Source organism: Cuculus canorus, chromosome 1, assembly GCF_017976375.1.
Source record: "Cuculus canorus isolate bCucCan1 chromosome 1, bCucCan1.pri, whole genome shotgun sequence".
Lineage (NCBI taxonomy): Eukaryota > Metazoa > Chordata > Aves > Cuculiformes > Cuculidae > Cuculus > Cuculus canorus.
Window position 1 is genome coordinate 53356967 of NC_071401.1, and position 24961 is coordinate 53381927.

Below are 24961 nucleotides of genomic sequence, written 5' to 3' on the forward strand. Positions count from 1 at the left end.
ACCCCACACTTTTCCTACTCAAGCTACAACTGTCAGTCACACCATCCCTGGATCATATTCTTCTCTTTATTAAAGAACAGTAAATCCAGAATAATCTACATGATTTCTATAAAATTATTCAGGACTGCACCATGACAAAGGGATATCATTCTGTTTTCAGACAACTATACCCTTCTGTCTTCTCAGACAATTACATAAAGAGATCAGACAGGCTATGTTTTAATTTTTTTTTGTATCCTTTCAATATCTTGAGTGATAAAAAGCATTATAGAAAACAGCCTAATGCATTTCAATTTACATATCAGCATGGCACAACATAGCTGCACGTGGTGAATCTGAAACAGCCACCTGAGTGGATGGAGAGACACACGATGAATTTAGGATCTCCAGTCATAGTTATTCGCACTGAGCATGGCTGACAGAAGAATCAGTGTGTAGATACAAATCTGTAGTGACAAATGTTAATGGTTTGCATTAGAAGGGTATGGGTTTCCTGGAGAGGGAGCACGGAGGTTAGGGAAAGCGTTTTGTATAGGATCTCTGTTATTTCTCATGATCCTTCACCCCATCTCTTTTAGTCATCAAAATGCTGGGCATCTATTCAGCAACGTGTTGTCCGTGTTCAATGGATAGAAAGAGGTTGTTTTTGGGTTGTTTCTTTACCCACTTCTTAAAGGGCAGGATAAATCATCTTCTGGAGGACATCCACTGAATCTTCTACATCTAAATTTAAACTGCACAAATTGGTCACATTTCACAACCATATGAAGTTCCTTACACTCTCGTTTCCATATTTAATTGTTTCATCACAGACTCTTAAAATCCTATCTGCTACTAAAATGCATGTTTTCAGGCCAGACATTCAACTTTGGATTAAAAGTGCGTGTTAGGTACTCCTTGCAATAGCATCTTGTCATGGTGCAGTGGAGCATAAGTTTCTTGTGCTGGAGCGAAATCCTAGTGCAATGACAAAGGGCCACAGGTTCCTCCGTGTCTTCAAAATTCCTAGACAAAAGAGTGCAAAGCAAAGGCACTTCTTTCACTCACTCTGTTGGTTTATGAATAAATGCAAATATGAATTTGAAGGTTTTTCTGTATTCAAGGTAACTTGTGCCGAAAGCAGGAATCTGACTTTGCGCTGTGGCAGTAAGTGTTAAACTGACTTATGTGGTTTGTAGTACTAGGATTATAACTAAAATGACACTGCCCTTCTTTTTCTCTGGAACTCCTTTCTCCCTTTTTGATGTCAAATTACTGATTTTTAGAGAACTATGCAGAATGTACTCTTTACAATGGACATTTTCACTGTTAAAGAGTTCTAGCAGATGCTTCCGAGTATGCTCAAAAGTGATTTTTGCATTGCTTTCCTAGGATAATGCACTTTACCGACGCAACACACTGATGTTATATGTGAAGGTATATTTATCCATTCTTTTCCAGTAGTTTTGAACCTGTCAGCCAATTTCAATCAAATTTGACTGAGGACTTCAGGTCTCAGTACATTAAGATCCTGCATTGGTTTTGAAAACAGACAGCTGGGAAAAGAAAAGGAGAAAGGCTCTATTTATGCCTTTATTGAGGAAAAGGTTGAAGCATGAGGTCAGTTCCTTACAGATACCAATGAATCCATGTGGAGGAATGATGCTGTGAATGACACATAGGTTAAAAACACACAGGGGGAACTTTCACCTTATTAAACAGCAGAAAATCCGAATATAAGAAAAACTGGACTTTGTTATTTCCACTGCTAAGAACTACTTCTCTGTCACTTATCAAACTGTTTTATCTTTATATGTGCAAACCCAGAACAGGCTGATTTTTACAAAAAGATTAGTACCAAAAGCAGGATATAAGCAGAATATATATACTTATGGTCAACAATGGAATTTTCAAAATCACTTTGAAATTGTTGCTTAAAGCCAGAGATATTTCTGTCTGTGGGCAATGAGTTTTATCAGCAAAATTCCTTTCATGGTTATGATTATGCTTCTTCCCAGCTGGAGTAGTCTTGTCAGTGCAAAGTTGTCAGCATTGGGTTCACCTTTAAGTTCAGCTGGAATCCACATGTTGTCCCATCCACGCCTTCCCAAACCCCTTTTGGTACTTGTGCTGACAGCACATACACCTATATAGGATTTGACCTTGCACAAAAAACCCTCCCAGCAATTTCATTTTTGCAAAGCATAGCTAGAGAAGAAGTTCCTCATCTTTAAATTATATTTATATAAATCAAATATCATAAATATTTATATGAGTCTTATTTTATCACTAGTTTGAGAGGTAACTAGCTATCATGTCCTTCTCTGCCAGTGATCCAAATCACACTCCTGATCTGCTAGGACAGGATCTTGAAGGCCAGTTAGAATATCTACGTTGGTCCAGTGAATCTTGCATTCTTGTTGCATTACAGAACAGCTTTAACCAGAATACTCCCAAACACAGTCCACAGTGAACTAGTCAGGACAAATTCTTATCACTCAAAAAGAACGAGAGCGACTCAGGTGTCTTACATCTTGTATGAATGTTTCAGTATCCCTTGTGCAAAATGTTGGCATTATCAACAGCATTTTACAAGAAATGAAGGTGCCCTGGGTTTTGTTTAGAGAGAAGTAATATAAGATAAGAGTCCAAGCTATGACTCCAAGCAGAAAACAGATGGAGAAAGTTTCTACAGAAGCCTCTGACGTATCTGTATGTCTGACAAAAACCAACACCAGCATCCCTTGGTGACCAAGCTGGATGTTGCAGACCTTCCTTTCAGAGAAGGCTTACATTCACACTGCTTACTGCACTTCCTGATCCAAGATGACCACATCCCATACTACTACACAGTATTTGGCATGACATCTCCTCTGGGTCCCACCTGGTGACTGAGTGACTAAAATACATAATAATTATTTTGTGTGGGTATTTTTTCAACTCAAAGTGTTTGGAATAACACGAGGCAATACTGAAGGCAATAGGAATAAAAGAAAGCTAAATATAGTGCTGCAGTTTTGAAGTGAGACAGAAGGTTACATTTGATAGTGCTTAGATTACACTTGGATTAGTGTTGGAAAGAAGAGAGGGGACCAAAACAAAAGAGGTACTTTCATGCAGCTTTCTGGAGGTGATATCTGTCTTCAAAACAGTGCACAGACACTGTATGGAGAAAGCCAGAGGGAGAGGTCAAAACGCACCCAGGAGGAGGACTAACAATTAAGCTGTGAGCTGAGCACATGATAAGTCCCATGCTTAAGCTTTCTCCAAATTCCCCTGTCACTTAGCAGTACTGGTGAACCTTTAGGTGACCAACCCTTCCCACTTGTAGCGCAGGGAAACATTAAAGTAACTCAGCTACTTTGGGAGTCTGAAGGCTAAAAGCAACGTTACAGCAGCTAAGCACCTTTGTGAATCTAGCCTTCAGTGGGCAGCCAAGTTGCAGTTCTCAGCTTCAGCTGTTTTTTCGGTACCTTTATTTTCAGGGAATGCTGTCAGGTCTTTTTCCTTCCTCAGCAACAGCTAACATATCTTTCATGCAAAAAACCAATCAAATTTTGCTCTAACATTCTGAAATCTTGGTAAAAACACAAATATAAAAATTACTCAACTTGTCATGTGAGTATTTCTGAAAGCTATTAACACATGAAATCTGAAGATTGTTAGAGAAATTTGATTTTCAACCACCTGTAATTGTCTTGCTACTTCTTGCTGCTGGTAAATGCCATGAAAAGTATTTTCAAAGACCATTTCTCATTCCCATCTTGAAAAAAAAATATTCAGTCTCTCACACCTAATAATGGTTTCCTGCTGCTCAGTCAAAAGGCAGATATTAATTTCATACAGAAGTATTAAAAGTCTGCATTTGCTAAGGACAGCTGTTTGTCAGCTCAGGAGTTTCGATATTTTTTCTGTAATTAACATTTGTGGATGGATGCAGATTGGGTTTTTTTTTCTTTTTTTTGTCTTTTAAAATACATTGCAATTGGTTCTAACCTCATCACAGCAGACAAATTTGCACAGACTTCAAAGTTTTGAAATAACTAGTCCCTATGTAAATCATATATTATAAATCAACTAGATCACACTGAATGACATAACTGGGGAAACTGCTATGGAGGAGTCATCAATTATATCATGCTGCCTCTGTGACTGACTAGGACATCTTCATTTTAGTATATGTGTTTGTGGAATGCAACACATTAGAAAAGTGCCTTTCTGAGCTTTAATTGAGGCTGGTAGCCGCAGGACATGTTACATTACTGCATTTTGTAACGTTTTCTGACAGCTTCAGCTTTATCTCGATGTATGTTTTTGCATACATGCAAAAAAATGAAAAAGCAAAGTTCTTAAGGGCTTCATTACTGAACACTTGTTTTCCCTTTCAGAAATTCTAGAAGGAATATTATTTCATCTAGTAGACAGGTTTTGCAATGGTGAACTTGCAAATATGAATAATTGAGGAGAGAACTTTGGGTAAAAGCCATGAAATTGTATTCTCTTGTAACACCGCATTTGCAAAGACTGCTTTGTTATGTATTTGACCTGTTTTTTTTAATCAAAAGCCTCGGCTTTGTCAGATATACAAATATAAATCTTTTTTTCTGATACAAAAAGTCAGACAAACTGATTAAACAACTGGTAACCTTTAGAAGGATGAAATACACTGATGTGCAGCTTTTCTACTTGTATTTATAGGAGAGAGAAGTAGCTGGTATATGTGGTCTGGTAAAAAAGCAGGTGTGTTCTTCCAAAGTTATTTTGTATGTACCTGAACTCACAGGATAAAGCCATACTTAGGTCCAGATCCTGTTGTACTTCCTGGCATAAAATAAAATCTTTCAAATATGAGCAAAATGAATCAAAACTGAGTGCCACACCAAAGACCAAAGCAGGGGCCACAACTCCTTCCTACATTTTATATACATCTGAAGGAACCGGTCCTATTAGGAATCACACAGTGTCATTTCTTAGTGTGACGACCTCGGGGAAAAAATGCCAGGAGGAACCAGTTAATTTCTAGCCAGCTGGCCCAGGAAGTAGATACTCTTTTAAAATGCCTCCACACTAGAATAACCTGTAGTCTGGGAGGCAGAAGACAATTACATGTTATTTCTCACAAGCTTTACAAATGCATTAACAAGGAAGTTACTGGAGAAAACGTAGGAACTTCTACTCAGCATTCAAGATGAGGTATTGGGCGTTTTGCTTTATACAAGAAAGTGAGGTATATTCCTATAATTCTGTGGTGGTCCATAGAGAGAGTTTTGAAATTAATTCCTGTCTTTAACACTCCCCACTCAGCAAGCTGATGTCATGTGTCCTGTGCAGGCACGGTGCACTGTCTGAGAAACTGGGGCATTGACATCCTTAAGTTACTGTTTGCATCTTCTTGTAGTCTGTCTGCAACTCGATGATGGAAAAATGAGTTAAGTTTCCCAAGTATAATTTTGTTCATAGCCTAAATATCTGAAGGCCTTCAAATAGAACTTAGGGCAATAATAATAAAATGCTTACACATGTGTCCATGTCAGAGTTTGATCTTGAATACATTGGCACGTCTCTACCAACTCAGAGAGAAATGCAGACTGCACTAGAATAGAAGTTTCCCAACATTCTTCCACCAAAAGATTAACAGATATGTGGATAACTCCACAGTCCAATCCTAGCATTTCCTGTTCAAAAAGCTCCACAGTATATTTCTAGTAGTTCCATCCAAAACTATATTTAAAATCAAATGGGAGGTAAGAATTAGAAGTTCATGCTTGTGATTTCAGAAGAGAAGGAAAACGAAAACCTTTTAATTAAGAATTGCTGATTATTGCATTGATCTCATGAAAAAGATACAAACCCATTTGCCCATTGTAACAGTGACGTAACTTCCTCTCCTCTCCTCTCTCCTCTCCTCTCCTCTCCTCTCCTCTCCTCTCCTCTCCTCTCCTCTCCTCTCCTCTCCTCTCCTCTCCTCTCCTCTCCTCTCCTCTCCTCTCCTCTCCTCTCCTCTCCTCTCCTCTCCTCTCCTCTCCTCTCCTCTCCTCTCCTCTCCTCTCCTCTCCTCTCCTCTCCTCTCCTCTCCTCTCCAAACAAGACTTGCTTACTGCTAGATCCAAGTGACTAATTTTTCTCCTTCTCCATATTGTGCTCATTTTCATGAGCACTACGTTACTGCTGATTTCATGTAATAACTTAGATATCAAGCAAGTTCTTTTCAGCAGATTTCAGCTGAAAATATGCCTATGTATATCTAATTACATAGAAATATTCATAAGATATCTAAATGTTTTATTGAAGTAATTCTCATTGTTTCAGTCTGGTTCTTAGATGCTAAGATCTCAGTTCAATGACTTCATAGCACAATCTGATATAAAAATGGAAATACAGCATCAGCCATACTCAGTTGGGAATTTATGTTATAGAAGGTCAATTTGAGAATATTTGCTTATATCAACCAAAAGTCTAGTCTATTACTAATTTTCTAGAGATAAAAATAGCTATCTTTTTAACAATTCATAGCATCCTAGATGACTGAAAGGCAGAAGACCTGGTCTGAGTACTATAGCTTTGTACTAGTGTCTGACTTTGTGCTTGAATTATACGTAAATCAAAGTAAATGACTTCAGCCAGTTAAACAGCTGCAAGATTCCCACAGTTCTGGGACAGTAAATCTTGAGAATAGGATGAGAAAAAGCATGATAAATTTACTGTTAATATTTTCATATCCAATACAATACTTTCTAAAAAAAGTGGAATATTCAGCCATTGTTCTTGTCCAACTGAGATGTCCTTTTCTACTATCTATGATTTTGAAATCATAAGAAATATAGGAACAGTATTTCTTTCCAACACTTATTAAAATTTGAGGCATTTTTCATAGTTATTTGGCATCTGAGTACATCCATAGTTGTGTTCCAGTGTGTGTATACATCTGGAAGGTGGACAAATATTGCTCCTTCATTTTACAGATAAAAAAAATGAAACATCACAACCAATTTTTAAATGTATTTAAATGGATAAACCCCTAAAAGTTATGCATCAGAATTTTTCAACACTGTTCATAAGTATCACACTCATCTGTGATTTGCCCAAGTTATCATAACACGTAATTCTGAAACAGGCTGCAAGAAAATAAGGACTCCAAGGAGCTAAGGGATTACATCAGGAGGTTATACATCAAATACTAATTCATTGCTAGAGAGATGACTGGTGGAATTTCACAATTTCCTCACAGAAATCAAGGGCAAAACCACACAAGGACAAATTATTCAGATGTTTACTTGGGTGAGGCTGAATCTATATTTACAGAGGAAAAAAAACCAGCCTTCTCCTATTTTTAGGAAACTAGGAAAATTACTTTTTCAGATTATCTGAATACAGAAGATCCAAATTCAGAAAACCACTTGAAAAGCTGCAGTCACAAGGTTATTTTGTGTAAAGTTATTTTTTTTAGTCTTGAATCACTTCTGAGTGATGTTTTAAAGTATTTTCTTTTTTTTTGTAATTTAAATTTTTACAAAATAAAATTCTCAGATGTAAATGTTAAAATGATGTCCTTAAATACCATTTCACCTGTCAAAGACTTAATCGATTTCAAACAAACTGGAAGGAAAAATGCTCTTTGATTATAAGTATGATTAAACCAAAAATTTCTTAGACTGAAAATAGTGGAAGCTGAGAAAATACTCCAGGATATGGGAGTTTTCATCCTATGAGAAATTACTGAACTGAAAAATCTGCCATGCAAATTTTCTGGAAATTTTTTTCTCTTTCTCATCTGCTGTTAGAGTAAACCCACATTGAAAAGAAATTCAGGTATATATTCCATCTGTTATTTTCCCAGCATTTCAAGGGCAAAACTAAGGTGAGAAATCTTTGAAATAATTTTTTCCTTCCACTACCAGGCGACGAGAAGTTTTCTGTTAAAGAGAAATAAGGAAGGAATTGCACAGCTGCTGGGCTTTTCAAATCCCACCATCTCTTTTGGAACTTAAACTTTAATACACTTTCTTAATAAAAAGTAGTTCCTCTGCTTTCTTCCCAGAGAAAAAATACCACCGTATGTCACTGAAAAGGGAACGTGTTCATTTCTTCCGGTCTTAAGCAGAAATATCTGTGGTTTGCAATGGATAAAGGGTCTTGGTTTTCTTAAAACAAGAAATCACGTACTAAGTTTTCCGGGGCTCAAAATAGAATAGGACATAACAGTAAGCAACAGGGTCAGAACTCCCCCAAACTGACTACTTCGTATAATTCAGGCATCAAAAAGATAATCCATGAAGTCCAGCATTTTAGGAGAGATACTTACTGTGATTTGCTTGGCACATACCAAAATCTAACCTACATTCTCTTACAAAACAGATTCAGTTCAGCCTAAAAACAGGCATCAAAAATGATTTCTTATTACTCTTTCCTGTGATACTATAATGACTAATCCATGAGCAAATATCTTCATGCATATGGTTAAAGTTAAGCAAGAAGAATCCACATTTTTTTTCCAAAAAGAAAAGCAGGATGATGTTACTGAACAATGATGTGTAATTGCCTTGTAGAACAGTCAGAAGAAGAGTTGCATTGAAAGAGGCATTAGGAAAGAATGGTGAGGAAAAAAATGTCAGACTAGGCTTCACATAATCAAACAAAAGTGGCTTTGTGCTCACTGAGAGGGAAAAAAGTGTTGCAGAGAAGTAGGTTAAGTATTGCCCAGATACAAATCAGAAATAGAAGGGGAGGTCCTTGATGATCTGGAAATCAAACCCCCAGATAAGCAAGAGGGAAAACTCAGAGAAAGGTTTGAAGCAGAAAAAGAGAAGAGATACCACAGCAGGGGATAATGATCAAATTGAGCAGTTAGACATGTTGTGCAGCAGAATCTGGATAAGAAAATGATGTGAGGACTGTTCAAAGTCAGTCCTACCTACAGTACCCAAGAAGCGTGAAATGCAGACTACAGACCTGAGAGTAATCTTGCTGACTGCCTATCTATGATACACAGTGCAAAACAGAAAAGCACTTGAGAAGAAAATCAGTCCTCTCAAATAGAGAGAGAAAGCAGCAAAACTGCTCTGATCACTCACAAGTACTCACAAGCGTATTGTTCACTGACCTGTGTTTTACTGTCTTAAAAAGGGCATGAAACTCAGAGTGGTGCAGAGGGCTGTAGGATGTCTTAGTTGTGCAGTGTCAGCAAGATCACAGTAGCCCTGATGAGAAGGAAATATATGCATACATAATATTGGCAGTCTTGGTCAATGATATGTTATGCAATAATTTGAGGTGACAAGTGACAACAGATTGACCCAATATGTTCCAGCTCCTTCCTGCTCTAAGAAACATGGAAGGAGTGATGATGCAAAAGACACTTTAAAGTTTATTGTAAGGTGATCACTATCTGAACTTGTTGACAATGACAACCTCCTAGACACAGCAAGTAAGGATATGCAGATTTGTTACAGGTGCCTTCCTGCATGACTGATGAGTTGTCTGGGCTGCAAACTTGCAGCAACTAAAGGTAGGGACTGGATGGACTAGTACTATACTAAGAGGGTATTCTACTAGAGAGAGAGAAATTATATTGCAGGGATAGTAAAGCAGGCAAATAAAAGGTTGATAGCTTTGTCTACTTGCTGAGCTTCATTATATTCCCACATGGAACAATTGTCAAGTGAGTTCAAAGGGTAAAATGACATAAGCAGGCCTGGGCTGTTTGGGAAAAAAAAAAAGCAAAGGGATCTCCTTAGAAAGAAAACATGATTTTCGAAGTTGTCCAAGTTCTTGGGCCTTCTCCATTAAATTGAAAACATTAAAACCCAAAGAGTGCTGAGTTTTGAAATGAAACATTAAGTCTAATTGTTAGCAATAAGTGGTCACGCCTTCTCAGAGATAAGACGAGTACAAAAATACAGTCACCACTTCAGGAAGGAATGCAAAGCCTACTTTCAAGATTGACTATTTGCTGAAGACCCTCCAGTCCAGTAGAAAGCAAGATGTTGGTTATCTGGGACACATGAGAACAAAATGCTTTGTTTAAGCTCCTGTTTAATTTCCTGATGTGAATGAAGAACAAGATGCAGCACAATGGGCAGGACAGTAAAATAAATTCTGTGTGGATCTTATGCAATTGGCAAAAATAAAAAAAGAAACATCTTAAACTATTTGCCTGACTTCTAAAGTGAAAAAGGGTATTAGATCAGGCAAGATCTAGGCAGACACATGGCTGTGTTCTAGTAATCAACCACAAGCTCCTCGTTATGATACACAATGTCTTGGTAATATATTCAGGGTACACAGAAGCAGAGACATGCTTTATAAATAACTCACCATCTATTTATAGGATCCATAAATGCCCACTGCATTATGTGGGCCCAAATCATGTGAGATCACCTTATTAGCTCCATATTAGCATTTCCTCTTTTATGTTTTTTTTTTTTTTAAATGGTCTTGTTAGATTTTCACAAAGCTGCTTGTAAATATAAATGCCATACATAAAATATTTAACAGATGCTCAAGTGCACCTTGGGATGGTGACTATGGTCTGGAATGGCCTGTTTATGGGATGTGCGCCCACATTTCTGCTGAGTATTGCACTTGCAGTTTTTGGAACTGCATACTACAGAGTAAATTTGCATCATCTTCCCATCATTTCAGTGTTATTTTATTTTATATTATTTTATTTTACCTCCCTCATAACTCTTTCCCTATAGAAACAAAATGTAACAACAGAGAGGTCTTCAATAATGTCTGAATGTCCTATTTCCAGATCACTATAAGAGAAACATAGGAAGGTGATTAAACTGAAAATAGTCAGGGGAATTAATGTCTCTACAGTAAGAGCAGGGATTTCTTCTCAGTGTTATGTCTCTGAGTTGTGCACTACAGAAAAACATAATCCAAAGTACTATCAGTGGATGAGTACATGGTATGAAGTCAAGTATATAATTTCCCTGAGAATATTTTATTGGATTGTATCAAAGAAAGCAGTCCTGTGTAAAAGATCCAACTTTCTTCCTCCTTCACACTGATGTCATCATAAACATTCAACCCCTAAAATCATGTACATGTATAGTGAAATTAGATGCATTGTCGTGTTCCCTGATAGTTAACAGAAGGGTTTTAATACCTCTATTATACCTAGTATTATAGAATTATAGCTTAGATACTATAATTTTAAAAAAATATTCTGATAGAAAGTTAGGACATTGTAGCATTGGTTTGAAATAAGGAAGTACCCAATGAAAGAAAAGGTGTTCAGTTTAAACTGATTGTTTTTTAACACTTGCAGGTAGCAGATAAAAATCTACACTATAAAAATATATCTGACAATAAGATTTGGTTTTTCCTTTTACATAGAGATAGATTAAATGTAAAATCTTCATTTAATCTACTGTGAATTTTAAGCTGATGCACAAAACAGAAGTAGAATCTACAAGCAAATGAAAACTTTCCTTTTAATATTCTGTTCCTCATGAATTCTCAACATGCAAGCTGTTATTTAAATTGTTTTCCTTTATCCAAAACTGAGTAAGAAAATGCGTTCTATGTTGGACTGACAGGGACCTAGAAGGCAGCAGGTCTAAAAAGAAGAAATTAAACTGGGAAAAAACCCATAGCCAATTTTTTTTTTTGCTCAGACATTTTGCCATAGTAATTTAAAAAACAAGAATTTCAGTTATCACTACAAGCTACAGTAATCATCTTGATTTACAGTTATCACTTTCTCAAGTACAGAAATCACTCTTTTATGTGTTATAGTTTAGATCTGTCAACAGCCCTTGAAAGCACTGATCCTATATCATCCTCAGTGGGATGGAAGTGCTCTGCAGTACGTACTGAAGCCCCTCTCCCAGACGCACACTTCCCAGTTGTTGGCTAAGATCAAGTGCATCATCTTTCCTTATCACTTTAATATCTGATACATCCTTAGCTTGAAGATTTTATATTAAATGGATTTGGAGGGCATAGGAAGGAGTAACTACTTCCTCCATCAACTCCATGCATCAACCCAGAACTGGAGTTCTTTCAGGTACCGTGGCCACATAATGCCTTAGTGTTGGTATGTGATGCATAAAACCACCCTGTGTATTTTTTTCAGGTGGAATCTGTTTCAGTGATGCTTCCACAGATCTTCTGGTTATACAATCAACAGCCTCAACGCCACCCACCCTGCTGAGCCTGTATACTCCCTGGGGTTGATGCAGCCATTGCACCTATGCTTTTCATGGAGGAGTCCTGAAATCTTGGGTCAGAGATGCAGTTGATATGAGGAAGGCTTGTAGCTGAGACTGCCCTTGTCCCTGTTGCTGTCATTCTTCACAAGAGACTTCTGCAAACTTTCCAAAATAAGCTAGAACAGACTTAACTGTACTGTGGATTGAACTGGTCCTAAATACACCTGCAGCCAGGTCAGGACAAGAATTTTTTATTTCTCCTCTGGCGTGCCAAGTTCTCCTTTAAAAAAGTGAAAAATGTTCTGTAGTTTTTTAAGTGAAGTGTCAGTCCTTGCTAGATGGCAAAATCCCCATTTATGTTGGACCTGAGAGGACCACACAGATTAGACCGAATGATAATTTTACCCATGTCTCTAGGTGGCAAATGTCTGAATTTGCTTCCAGTTAATTTAGAAAATCCAATAAGAGTACCATACAGCATTGTATAATGGCTACCTGACAATAAATTCGTATTTAAGCTATTTCATAGCATCTGTCTTTATCTGATTAAGCCACTTGATTTATAAAACATGCCGGAATACAATTTATATACAGCAATACAATCCACCTAGTGGTCTAGTTTCCAGAACCACAAGGATAAACATGCTCAAACCATAAAGGCACTCTCAATGCCAGATATCCATTTATAATGCCTGCTGAAAGATGTCTAATCATTACCATCTCCGGTATGGACGAACTGTCAGCTATATTACCACAAACTCTTTCCAAACCTTTTAAAAGTAAAGAAAGTCCCAGTTATGTCCAAAACACAAAGGTATTTCACAAGCTGGGGGAGATTTCCTTGTCAGTGCAGTAATATTCACCTTCAGTGAAGAAGACAACACACTGTGAAGTTAGCCCTCCTGAAAGCCTTTAACAGAGAGGTCAAATTTTCCGATGGATAGGAGAAATGCCACAAACTTGGTAGTGTCCCGTGTATCTAGGGGTGGATATTGGAACAGATTGTGAACCTCACAGTTTTGGTCCAGGGACCACAAATCATCATAAAAAGGTAAAATTTCACTGTGAGTGTCTATTCAGCAAAGAGAACATTGTTTCTGACAGTATTTCTGACATTTATTTCTAGAAATAAATGTCTGAAGTAGAATACCAGTCCTAAAATATAGGGCCACTGAAACATTTCTGATGACAAATTAGAGGGCAAATATACCTGGTTTTCTTTCTTAAACAGCAGAGGAGTGAATTGAATAAATATTGCACAACTAATAAGATCCAAGGTTTTTTTCCATAGGCAAGTGCAGTGAGGTTCCAAGCTGCGCAAGGTCTTCTGGACATTCCATCCAGTGCCTGGATTTAAAAGATTGCTTCTAGACCAAGAGAAAGAGTACATTTGCTTATTTTTACTTTATTTTCAGAATCTCTACACAAGATAATTTAAACAGAACAGCCAATTCAAGCCAACAGTTACTGGATTCTGCTGCACAAGGATCTCTCATCCAAGGAATAAACTGGGATCACCTGCTTGGTCACCATGTCAGTAAAATGCCATCTGATGGATGACCTCAAAATTCATTATTGAGGTCAATTTCAACTGAGTACGTCCAGTTTACTCTTGTCTCATCAAAAGATCATTTTCTAACTCACAGAGAAAAAACATGGCACACAACTAGTTCTTTTTTTTTGCTGTTTTTGCTTATTTTACACCTAATTTTGCCACCACCACTCTGCATCTCAATCCAGTCCCAGAAACCTATACCATGAATAGTCCACAGACAAATAATCAGATAAAACATAGGTTTTGTTTGATGGACTTTGTTATATCTTCTTGTTAAATAAGTGAAATTAAAAAAGAAACGTGAACTTCAACACTTTTAAGAGCATATAGCGCAAAACTTCAAATGTGAAGTTTTCCGTGCTAGAAAACTTTCTGGAATAATGAGCGTCGGTAAGGACTGGCTGCTATCTTTTGAATTTTTCTGCTATCTTTCTTACTTGGTCTAGCAAGCGTAAAATTGGTTTCAGTTGCAACTAGTCACAGAATCATAGAAACATTTAGGTTGGATAAGACCCTTGAGATCACTGACACCAACTGTTAACCTAACACTGCCAAGTCTACCACTGAATCATGTCCCTAAGGGCCACATCTGCATGCTTTTTAAGCATCGATGGTGGCTAAACCACTGCCCTGGGCAGCCTGTTCCAGTGCTTGACAACCCTTTCTGTGAAGAAATTATTCCTAATATCTAGTTTAAACCTCTCCTGGTGTAACTTGAGGCCATTACCTCTCATGCTATCACTCGCTACTTGGAAGAAGAGATGGACACCACCTTGCTACACCTTCCTTTCAGGTAGTTGTAGAGAGTAGTAAGGTCTTTCCTTAGTCTATAGGAAAACTTTCCCTCAATTACATCCATTTGGTTTCCACAGCATCCCTCCCTATCTTGCTGAGTGTCTCCCATCTCTCTGTTCTCCCAGTGCTGGAAATCTTTTCCCTGAGCATGCTCAGATACTTTCATGCTACTAGAGCTGCCAGAATGGAGGAACATAACATACAACACCCAGGAAAATGTCAAAAGCAAAACCACTGTGCCATCTGCCACCTAACTTGACATGTGCTCATCATGGGGCCTGGTCCTCAGGTCACAAAAATAACCTGAAAATGTTCAACACTTGAAGCAGCTTTCATAAGTAGGATGGTCTGAACAGTGACTATGGTGGGCCATGCCCCAGAACCCTTCATTCACTGTGGATATAACCCTGTGGTTCGCACCAGGTTAATGGACTATTCCAAACATAAAGTTTGAGCTAGACAAAGATGGGGTTCATCTCACTTATGTGTACAAATCTACAACTTAGACATCAACATCTGATGAAGTTATTTTTATCTTTTTAGAGATAACGGAGAGAAACAAACACAGGGCTTATTTAATCTTAGGTTTAGGTAGGTGTATATGTGTCTCAGATTTTAGGTAGAATAATCAGGAAATTATTATAAAACACATAAATTAAAAACCTTGGAATTGTTTTAATGTCTACACCAAAGACTATATATATATATTTGCCTTCATTTTTCCTGTATTATTCTCTGTTGTTTTGGTTACAGTCCTCCAAACTCAGAAACCCATTCACTCAGACTTTTTTTATCCTTTTGTGAGAGAACATTTGGGCTTTCAAGGACAATAGAAAATGGAGCTGTGAGGGTGGCTGAATCCTTTCTTAATATAGAAAGGTCAGGTTTTAGTTACAAGATTATGATACGTCAGGTAGCCTAGATCTGCCCTTTTCTATGTGCCAAAACACCAGAGCTGATCCTGCTGTTCTGTTCATTGGCTACAAATGGGTACATAAAATGCAAAGACAGCTGTGGTAGATAATATTGGAATAGCAAAGTACAAAATAATGCTGCAGAAATATTTCTTTGTATGAAATGACTCTTGAAGTGGGTTTCTACTATAATCGGCCTTTTACAACCCATTTTCCCATTTCTTCTTCTATCCAGCACACTTCTGTCTGGCTGCGTGAACACGCAAAGTGGTGAGATTAGTGACATTGCTGCTGCTAGAGGTTGGAGAAAAAGAACTGCTGGGCACCTATTATGATAAGGAAAAGTTAAAGAAATTAAAAAAAAAAAAAAAAGACTTGACAAAGAGAAACATGTTGAGCCAAGACTGAAATATTGAAGCACACAAAAGCACCTCTCTCTCTCTCAAACTCTTCAGTTGTCAAGGACACTGAAAGACAAAGTGAACCAGAAATAATTTCACTATAGTTGGATTTCTCCATTCAGAGGAAAAGCATTAACAAAACCATTTTATATTATCTTTCCAATTTATATATATATATATATTCCCTCTGTAGAGGTTGAAAACAGATGTGAAAATTTTAACACTATTACTCATGAGCATAGGTGCACAACAGAGAAAAGAAATGTCTTTAATCTTCTGGTTTTCAACATTATAATCTTCCTATTTTATCATTTAATGGTTAATCACATGATACTGAACTAGCAAGCAAACCCCTTATGCACAGTGTTTTATTTGTTTATTTTTTGAATGTCTGATTAGTAAGCAGCAACTGGAGATGGTTATTATAGGAAGCTATTACGTTACTTACTCATCTAATATGCTGACTTTTTATGTCTCTCTCTGTAAAAGTTTTAAAATAAGAATAACATCTGCAGGGGGAAAGTCCACACCACGGACTAAATGACAATTTTCTATCATCTCACTAAAAGTACACAGTACACTGTCTTGCAGAAAACTATGTTTGTTTCATGTATTACATTTATCTTTTATGTTCTGAGAATTAGATTTTTTAAAATTTATTTAAAAACATGTTTATGTAAAAATACAGTATACAACACAAAAGAGAGGCCATAGAGATGAAGTTTTCATAAATATGGTGGGGTACAATGAGGGTCAGATTAAAATCTGCAGATTGGTTTTACATATTACTTCGATCCAAACAACAAAAAAGTTAATTCACTCCCTTTGTTTAATTAATTATAATCTAAATATCTCATAAACTTTTGATGAAACCAGAGTCTGAGTTGTGATTTTTCCCTTAATACATTTATTAGTTATCTAAAATTCTTCTCCTGAGCAAGACTGCACTGTACAATGTATTAAACAAGAACAGAATTTGATGCTTCCGTGTTCTAAAATGACAAACATAATCCTGCATTTAAAATGCAAATTCTGCACATTTTTACATATCATTTTTCAGATAATAACATTATAATAACAACCAGTTACATTTATTAAATGTTGAGTCTCTGAATATGTGTAATTCAACAAAATGTGAGGCTTGGTTCATCAGACAAATTAAATTTTTAATTAAAGATAACTTTTTATTAGTCACAAATTTGTCAAATTCGAATCTGATATTATGATTCAGAATCAAGACAATCAGTGAATTTTGGTGTCATTTTATAGATGTTTGAGCTTTCCTGATAGATTTCTATTACAAAGCCCCTGCTGTTGTATCCTAAGTCCCAATAAAGTACATATTCACTTCTTGTAGCTCCCAATTCAGTCACTTGCTTTAGTATGAAGAGCAACTTTAGAGTCTACTTCTAAACACAGTGGAAAAAAAAATGTTTTGAACTGCTGAAGAAGAGTAGGAAAACCATCTGAATCTTTATTTGTTTGAATGAAATATGTAGAAATTTTGATCTGAAAATCTTCAGAGATTTCAAGACGTTTCCTCTACTCAGAATTATATTGAGATCACCGATTATTCTGAATGGAAGAAAGAAAACATTTGCTTGCTTGCTTTATGTGGGAAAATGACAGCATGTGAAGTATAATAAATGAAAATTTTCTTGACTGCTTATTCCCATTCCCTACTCACTTATGAACACAGCAGAAAAGTGAAGATGGAGCGGCAGACATCAAAATTGAGTGGAGTCTATTCTGGGAAACATTTATAGTGTAAGTAAAAGGGTAATTAAATAATGACTTCATTTCAGCAGGATCCCATGATAAGAATCAATAGTCAGGCCACTGATCTTGCATTAATTTGCCCTTACATTGTCACTAAATCTTGTCACAGTCACACTTTCATGACACCCTAAATTAACCTTGACTATAACCTTGGCTTTAAAATAGAAGCATTTTTTTTTTCTTCCCCTCTCCAAAGGCTTCAATAGCTGCTTTCTGGGATTAATCATATTCAGCAGAATTCACATATACAAGATGTGATCTTCAGTTCTAAAAGGTAACAGGTGTTAAAATCCTTCCCAAAAATAATTCCCACAACATCATGAAAACAGTTATAGGTTTAACTTATCCGAGTCTTTGCTGAAAACCAACTTCCTTTTACTTAAATCTTTCTGTACTCCTCGGAAGTAAACACTCCTTTTTAATACTAGTAATAAATATAAAAAGATGTTAGAAGAAACAACTTATAAAGATAGAAAGAAAATGAACTGAACCTTACTGAAATGTTGCAGTATTATTTGTAAGATATTGGGCATACTGTTGATGTGTGGGGTTTTTTTCATGTGCAAAGAACCTTCTGATCTTCTGCAAGTCAATGATCAGCACCTTCAATACATATTTTCATTTTGCCTGGATTGTGTTTGCTAGCTGAGACTTTGTGCTCCCGCAAATACAAAAGGCTTCCTGCTCCTTACATCTCTTTATGGATTTACTAAAAAACGAGTTGCTTCAGAAATTTTTGTGGATACTATTTTACAGCTTTAAAACCGTATGAATGCAAACATAAAGCAGCTCCCTGTCCAGACCGATAAACTGGGATTTATGAAGAGACAGCATTATTGCTTCAGGGTTTGTTAAGAAATGAGAAGCCGCAATGAATCTTTACTGTTCTGGAAATACAAAACATGCTTTTTCAAGCCTGTCTAAAGATCTCATATTATGTAATTTCTACTCTGGTGATATTTCATTAAGTTGCACAGAAAACTCATTATCCTCCCTCTCTGAAAAAGTCAATACAATAACTGGATCTTTCTATTAAAAGAATCAATTTCAGATTCCTTTGCTTTCCTGGATGCTTGGAAGCACACTGGCCTTCAGTGCTCAGTATGCCCTCACTTTCTTCTAGCTCTGAGGTCCATCCCCATCCTACATATTACAGCCTACCTTGATCCTGGTGCCAGACTTAGTCAGGTTGCTTTCAGCAAGATACTGGAAGGTTTTCTGCCTTTGACTAGGAAATGGGACTCTTTATTGTAAGGGTGCCTTAGCTCTCAGAGTCAGCACTGGATCCTGAATCTCAGCAGACTGAAAAGAAGGCACCAACACAGCAGAGAGAAAGGGGGACTGAAGAGCTTGGTATCATTTGCTGATTTATTTTCCTGTATCTACGTGTTGTGAAACACGGAAACGTAAAAATGTGTTGAAGTAATTTTTCACATAACAATATCCATTGCAAGGAACTCAGTTATGAGGAGTGAAAGGCAGTTTAGTATCTTATTTGTTTAGGCTTTCTTCATGAGTTTTTTTCATTGCACTTTTATTCTGTAATATATTGTGCTACTGTTTCAGGCAGTCTGGAAGTGCAAATACCGGTGCAAATAAATGAAGGAACTGCATTTAATAAGAGACTCAAGAACTCGGTGATATTCTGATATTGGCAGCCATGACGACTCCAGGGTGCACTGCTGTGTTGACACCCAACACTTTCAGTGTCACATACAGCCAGTGTCCTCCTAACTGTAAAACTCCAGCCTGTTTGATTTTGCAGAGATTCCCAATACTCATTATTCATTTCACTTTCTAAATTCAGACTTGCAAAACTATGCAAATAGGAACTCTTCTGGCCAGGATCTACTGAATACTCCAAATCACACAGAGTCCTAAGGGCATATGAACAAGTTTTTGAAAGGCTATGTTTTATTCAGCATAATTTACAATTTTTACTACTATCTTCTAATTAGTAGCACTATATTCCTTGTTAGCCATTTGTTTTGCTTTCCTGTATTCAAAGACACTCAGACACAAGAGGAGGGAACAGCTTATCAAGGAACACAGCATTCTTCTAAATGTGTTTTTAGAAAAGTCAGTGCCATACAGATCAGCACTTATTTCTGTCTTAATCTCTATGCATATGGATTAATGCTTGATTTTGCATGACCAAAGAAAATATTTATCCCTCTTTCTTATCAGGATATAGTTTCTATAAATTCAGAATGATAGCGAATAGTAAAGCTTAATCTACTCTGCAGAATTATTTAACATCAATATAAAAAATCAAGAGAGATATGGGAGAGTTTGAGCTGACAAGTCAGCATTACATGTGCTTTGTCCATTTTCTTATTGCCAAACATCCAGACATAAAAGCACCATTTTCCAACACTCTCAGTACTTAGCTGATATTAGCTTCTTGTATTAGCCCAGGGAGGGCAACTAAACAAAGCAAAACCAAGTATGTTGACATAATGTTGATAATCTAGTGCCTGCCATTTCGTCTCCACAGCAGTCAGGGTATCTAGTGGCATCAAACTGAATCTAGCAAGAAGAAAATAATTTATCGCCACTAATGAGTGACCAAAAGAGTGCTCTGAAACACTCACTACACAACATTTTATTTTTGTTTTTGACATGATCATATAGTAGAGAAGATACAGATGGGAGGTCTACTTGTACACAGGATGAACTAAGAGTTAAAAAACCCCAACACATTCCATGTTCCATACTAGCAAAACGAACTACATTTTTTTTCCTAGAGGCTAATGAGGCAAAACTAAGATCTGCTTGTCCTTCATCTCGTAATACACTTCCTACAAAACTATTCATATTACAGTCACAACTTATTAGACAACAGATGGTCTTATCTAAATTGGTTGGTTAATTCAGGCTCACAATTTCATATTAATAAAGTTACAACAACGAATCAAGCCTTCCTAGAACTCTTCATGAAGCCAGCCATGTCTTGCTGTTAATGACTGCCATTCAGCAAGAAGACATAAATTCATGGAAAGTTTATTTATATAAAATTTGTTGTTACAGTTCCTTATGAATCTTTGTTATTGCCTGCTGTAAGTGCATTTCTTCTACCACTGATAGGTGCCAGACTATTTTGCCATTGCGATGTATCCACTAACTCTGTGAAAAGCAAATGAAGATAACCATAATAGAAAAAATTATTAAACTGACGGGGCATTAAACTTTAATTTTATAGAAAAGATTTATTCCCCCAAATGAGATCTCATCAAACACACTTTCCTAAACATATCGTAATTCTTCTACTGTAAACATTCAGCTAGTAAAACGTTTTGAAACAGAAACCTGACTACAAGAATTTTCTGATTGTCACATATGGAAATTTAAATTCTATCTTTGCTACACGCTGCTATTTTTCATCTAAGTATTTATGTGAAATTGAGCACTACAGCTTCTGCCTCACAAACTCTAAATTAAAATTCACATTGTTATCTCCATTACCCTAATTCTGCAGATACAAAACTGAACTGCTCACTGAAGACAATGCAGTGTAAGTCTGTCTTTTTCCAGGTAATGTTAAGGAAGAGCTTAATTTCCAGTGACTGAAGAGCTCTTCTTACTGCAATGCCCTTTTGTGTGTGGTCTGAATACCGGGTTCAATGAAAAAAAAGTGCTACTCTCTTCAGAGAGCTTACATACCTCTGTGTTCCCTTACGAGAGCTAGAGCTCTCTTGCAAGCTAATGTGCAGTTACATGCTATTTCACTTCTTTCCTCTGAAGAAAAGGCAGTGGCTATACAAGCAGGCTAACCCAGGCTAAGCCATGACAAGAGCAGGTTTTAAAAAGCTGCAAGCCCATGACAGAAAACCTAGGGCAAACTCTGCTAGACGTTGAAGTGTCCCAAATGCACAGCTGGCTCACTTTGTGCACAGCTGCCAAAGTCTGATTTGCTCTGCGTTTGTGACGTGATTTTGATGGCCAAGCTCAAATGAGAAGATTAGCAATAAGGCTGTAGTTTTCACACCTAAAGTGAAAAATGAGGCTTGTTCTTGATACAAGTCGATATTTTATTTGCACTTAGGGAGGTCACTGTGAAACTGAACCCGTTGTGCTCAGAGCAACCTGCCCTGATTGAGGTCTCCCTGTGGCAGAGTCATCGGAGAGTCTGCTTTGGTGGCGAAAGATTATTTTGAGTGAACCCTGTCCTATGCTTGGTAGGAACTATCACTGCAAGTTTCGGATTGAGGCTAGATAGAAGTTAATGCCAAGAGTGGCAATGCAACAGACGTCTTTATTGGGTCTGGAAGTTAAATGAGACATGACTAGGAATCACACCTTCAACATCCAGTAATATTTATTGATTTGGAGATAATTAACCTGGAAGCAGCTGCAAAAGTAATTGAAATATTGTAAGAGGAGAGTTAGAAAAATACCTAGCGGTTGACCCACCCAGCCCTCATAGGTTAGAAGTATTAGCTTCCCAAGTGACAATGCCTTCCAAGACATTAAACTTAAAGCTATACTATCCACAACAAATGCTCTCATCTCCTAAGAATCCCATGTAGAACAGAAGCAGTTGTAACAAGAGAGCACAGGTTTTGAAAGATAACCAGAACCCTCGCATGCTACTGGTGTAACATGAAGTCCTCAAACTCACAGAAGATGAAAATCACCAGAAACAACAAACCTGTTCTAGGAATGAAATCCTGACCTGTGTGAATTTGATGGGAAGACACCACCTGGCCTCAAGGGCCAGACTGCCACCTCCATTTGGCAATTCACTTGAATTGTTAAAAATGAGGTCTGAAGGCAAATAATTAAAGCAGATGTCCCTCCTGACTCAAAGGGGAATAGATCCTCAGTACTGCACAAAGGAGTCCTGCTGTTTGTTGAAGTCATGAAGATGCCTTTTCTTATATGCATTCTAACCACCTCCCTTCCCTTCCCCCCCCTTTTCTTTGTGTGCAGATTGCTGTTTTTCATTGGTATCATGTTTTATTTGCATTATATTTCAGAAGTGAAGATGTCATCTGCAGGAAAGGAAGAGGAATTTTGAACCTACATAGTACCATTTTTCATTTGCATTAGAGAATGCCTATGACACTTCATAAAGAAGATAAAAAGGCACATCTCTTTGTTGAAGTGAAATACACTTATATTTCAAAGAAGAGAAAAAGGATTTGCAAATTTTGAGCTTTGTCTTGAGAGTGCTACTGTATATATTTAGTTCATCTCATTTAACAAGCCCAATATCTTTGAGTTCTCTGGCATGATAACAGTTTCCCTCTAGTGTTATAGAATTTAAATTTGATTTTCTTTATATTTGGTGCCAAGTTTTGTGGTTTTTTTGGGTATCGTTTGTAAATGATGAGCACAAGGTGGGTGTTAAGAGCAACAGATGATAAATTACAAACTATCCATTAAATTACAACCCCTAATTTATGTGAAAAATTTAGCTAGGTATCTGAGCCAAGATTTCGAAAAAAACCCCTCCAACTAAGAACCTGTAACAAAGTTGAGTCTTTGGGTAATTTCAAAGCAATCAGGCATCTAACAAATCCATTAACTTGCATGGAACACACTGCTCAGCTCTTCTGAAAACTAGCTGGTTAAAATTAAGAATCTAAATATGGGGTTAAGGCATTATAATCAGGCTCCTATAATAGAACAAAGACATGCACAAACAAACTAGAGGATAAAAATCGTTTTCCAGTAAGTAATTGCACTGAAAAAGAAATGTAATGCTTTAGAGAATTTCGAAATAGGACTGTTATTTAGAGGGGTAAGAAAATCACAAAAGGACACATAGAAACTCCTCTATATAACTGACAAACATTCAATAGAAGTATTATGTTAAGTTAGAGAAAGAGGAAGACCACTTCAGCCTAAATACTTATTTGCTCTTTATCCTATAAGTGTACAATGTCTGGCGCAATAGGCAAATGCAACCTTAACAGAGTCAACTGCCTTGAAAGCTTTTATGCTTTTAGAGTGTAATGAACTGTAATGTAACAGAGGCTACTATAACGCACAGAGGCAAAGAGTTTTTGAGAAAGAACCATTTCTGATGCCACAAGTTTCATAAAGATTCCCTAAAAAAGGAGAGAAATAAAGCAGTAGGAATGATTATGTATATAGGAGGTAAATGATCAATGAATGACATTAGTATGAGAATCAACAATAAGTAAAGAAAATAGCTTGCAGGGAAGTGAAACTGTTAAATAAGTGTAGAGATTAGTAGTTTGTTTGCAGTGTGTGCAGACTTACAGAGTTAGCTCTTTTTGTCTAGACTGTCTTTCATCTATCTTTGTCTAAATTAAAGAAACCCACCTCTCTTGCGTATCCCAGTCCTTGAGGCCAAGTCAATCTCTTGTGGATCTCTCCAAGTCCAGTTACAGAACTGAAACTTCTTTTTCAGTCTTTTAACAACTCTTCCCTCACTCTTTTCACACATCTTGTACATATATAAGGAGGTTTTGGGGTGGGGGATGGGGAAGTTAGTGCTCATTATGTTTTAAGGTAGCAGTAAAACACCAGGAAATGGGCTGGAGAACAGTTAAGCATACAGAACTTGCCTTGAACTACAAGTATTTTTAGAAATACTTTCAAACTGCTCAAACATTTGCATAAAAATGTTTTCCTCAGCACAAACAAATTAAATCCAGATGACAAAATTATTGCAAATAGCACCCTTCATATTCTGAATCCATCCTCTGGTGCCACAACATCCCCTACCAAGAATTTTTTATCTGTGTTTGCCTTGTCTTTTCAGTTTTGTTCCTATACTTCGTAGGATTTCCTCATTCCCGCCAATGTCTCACAGAAATAAGCCACTTAATCAACTTTCTTCACTTCAAAGAATTCATTTTTTTAACAGGTAATTCTCTTATATTAAGGTAGTTTTCATAAACTGAAATTACATTTAATAATTCAATACTGGAAGGACCTATGATAACTCACTCAATCTCACAACTGATTTTATTAATAGTTTAAGAACAAAATCAGGATGATTGATCCAGGACAACAATATTTTCTTCACAAAATTTTGGCCCTTTTGTGTCTTTACAAGACTATTGGCTGAAAGGCAATTAATCTTCAAGTACGTTTGCCACTTTATAATGTCATACAGGAATCAAGGTAATATTGAAACATAAAACAAAAAGCCTCTGTCCCATTTCTTATTCTGTTTTTCTACCTTGAATTTCTATGATATTATGGCCCTTGCTCTAAAAGTGAAGATTTTAGAATAAAAGATTAAGTAATTCACTGAAATGAAGATTACTAAACTAATAGAAAATAAGGTAGCAATGTGAAAATAAAGCTGAATGATCTCTTTCTTTAATCTTTTTAAGAGTGACAAAAGACTATTACTTCTTAGTCAACAACAAAATAGGAGCATCAGCGTGACAAAAT

The 24961-nt window shown here is 36.8% G+C and overlaps 1 protein-coding gene and 1 non-coding gene across 4 annotated transcripts in view; one reads left to right on the forward strand and one right to left on the reverse strand.

Annotated features, from left to right (window-relative positions):
• The window catches only part of GPC6 (glypican 6), a 757324-nt gene that overhangs the window by 214984 nt on the left and 517379 nt on the right, over positions 1–24961 (reverse strand). The window lies entirely within an intron of this gene.
• LOC128851020 (U2 spliceosomal RNA) lies at positions 11823–12011 on the forward strand. The gene has a single exon (XR_008448311.1). It is a non-coding gene; the product is annotated as a U2 spliceosomal RNA (small nuclear RNA).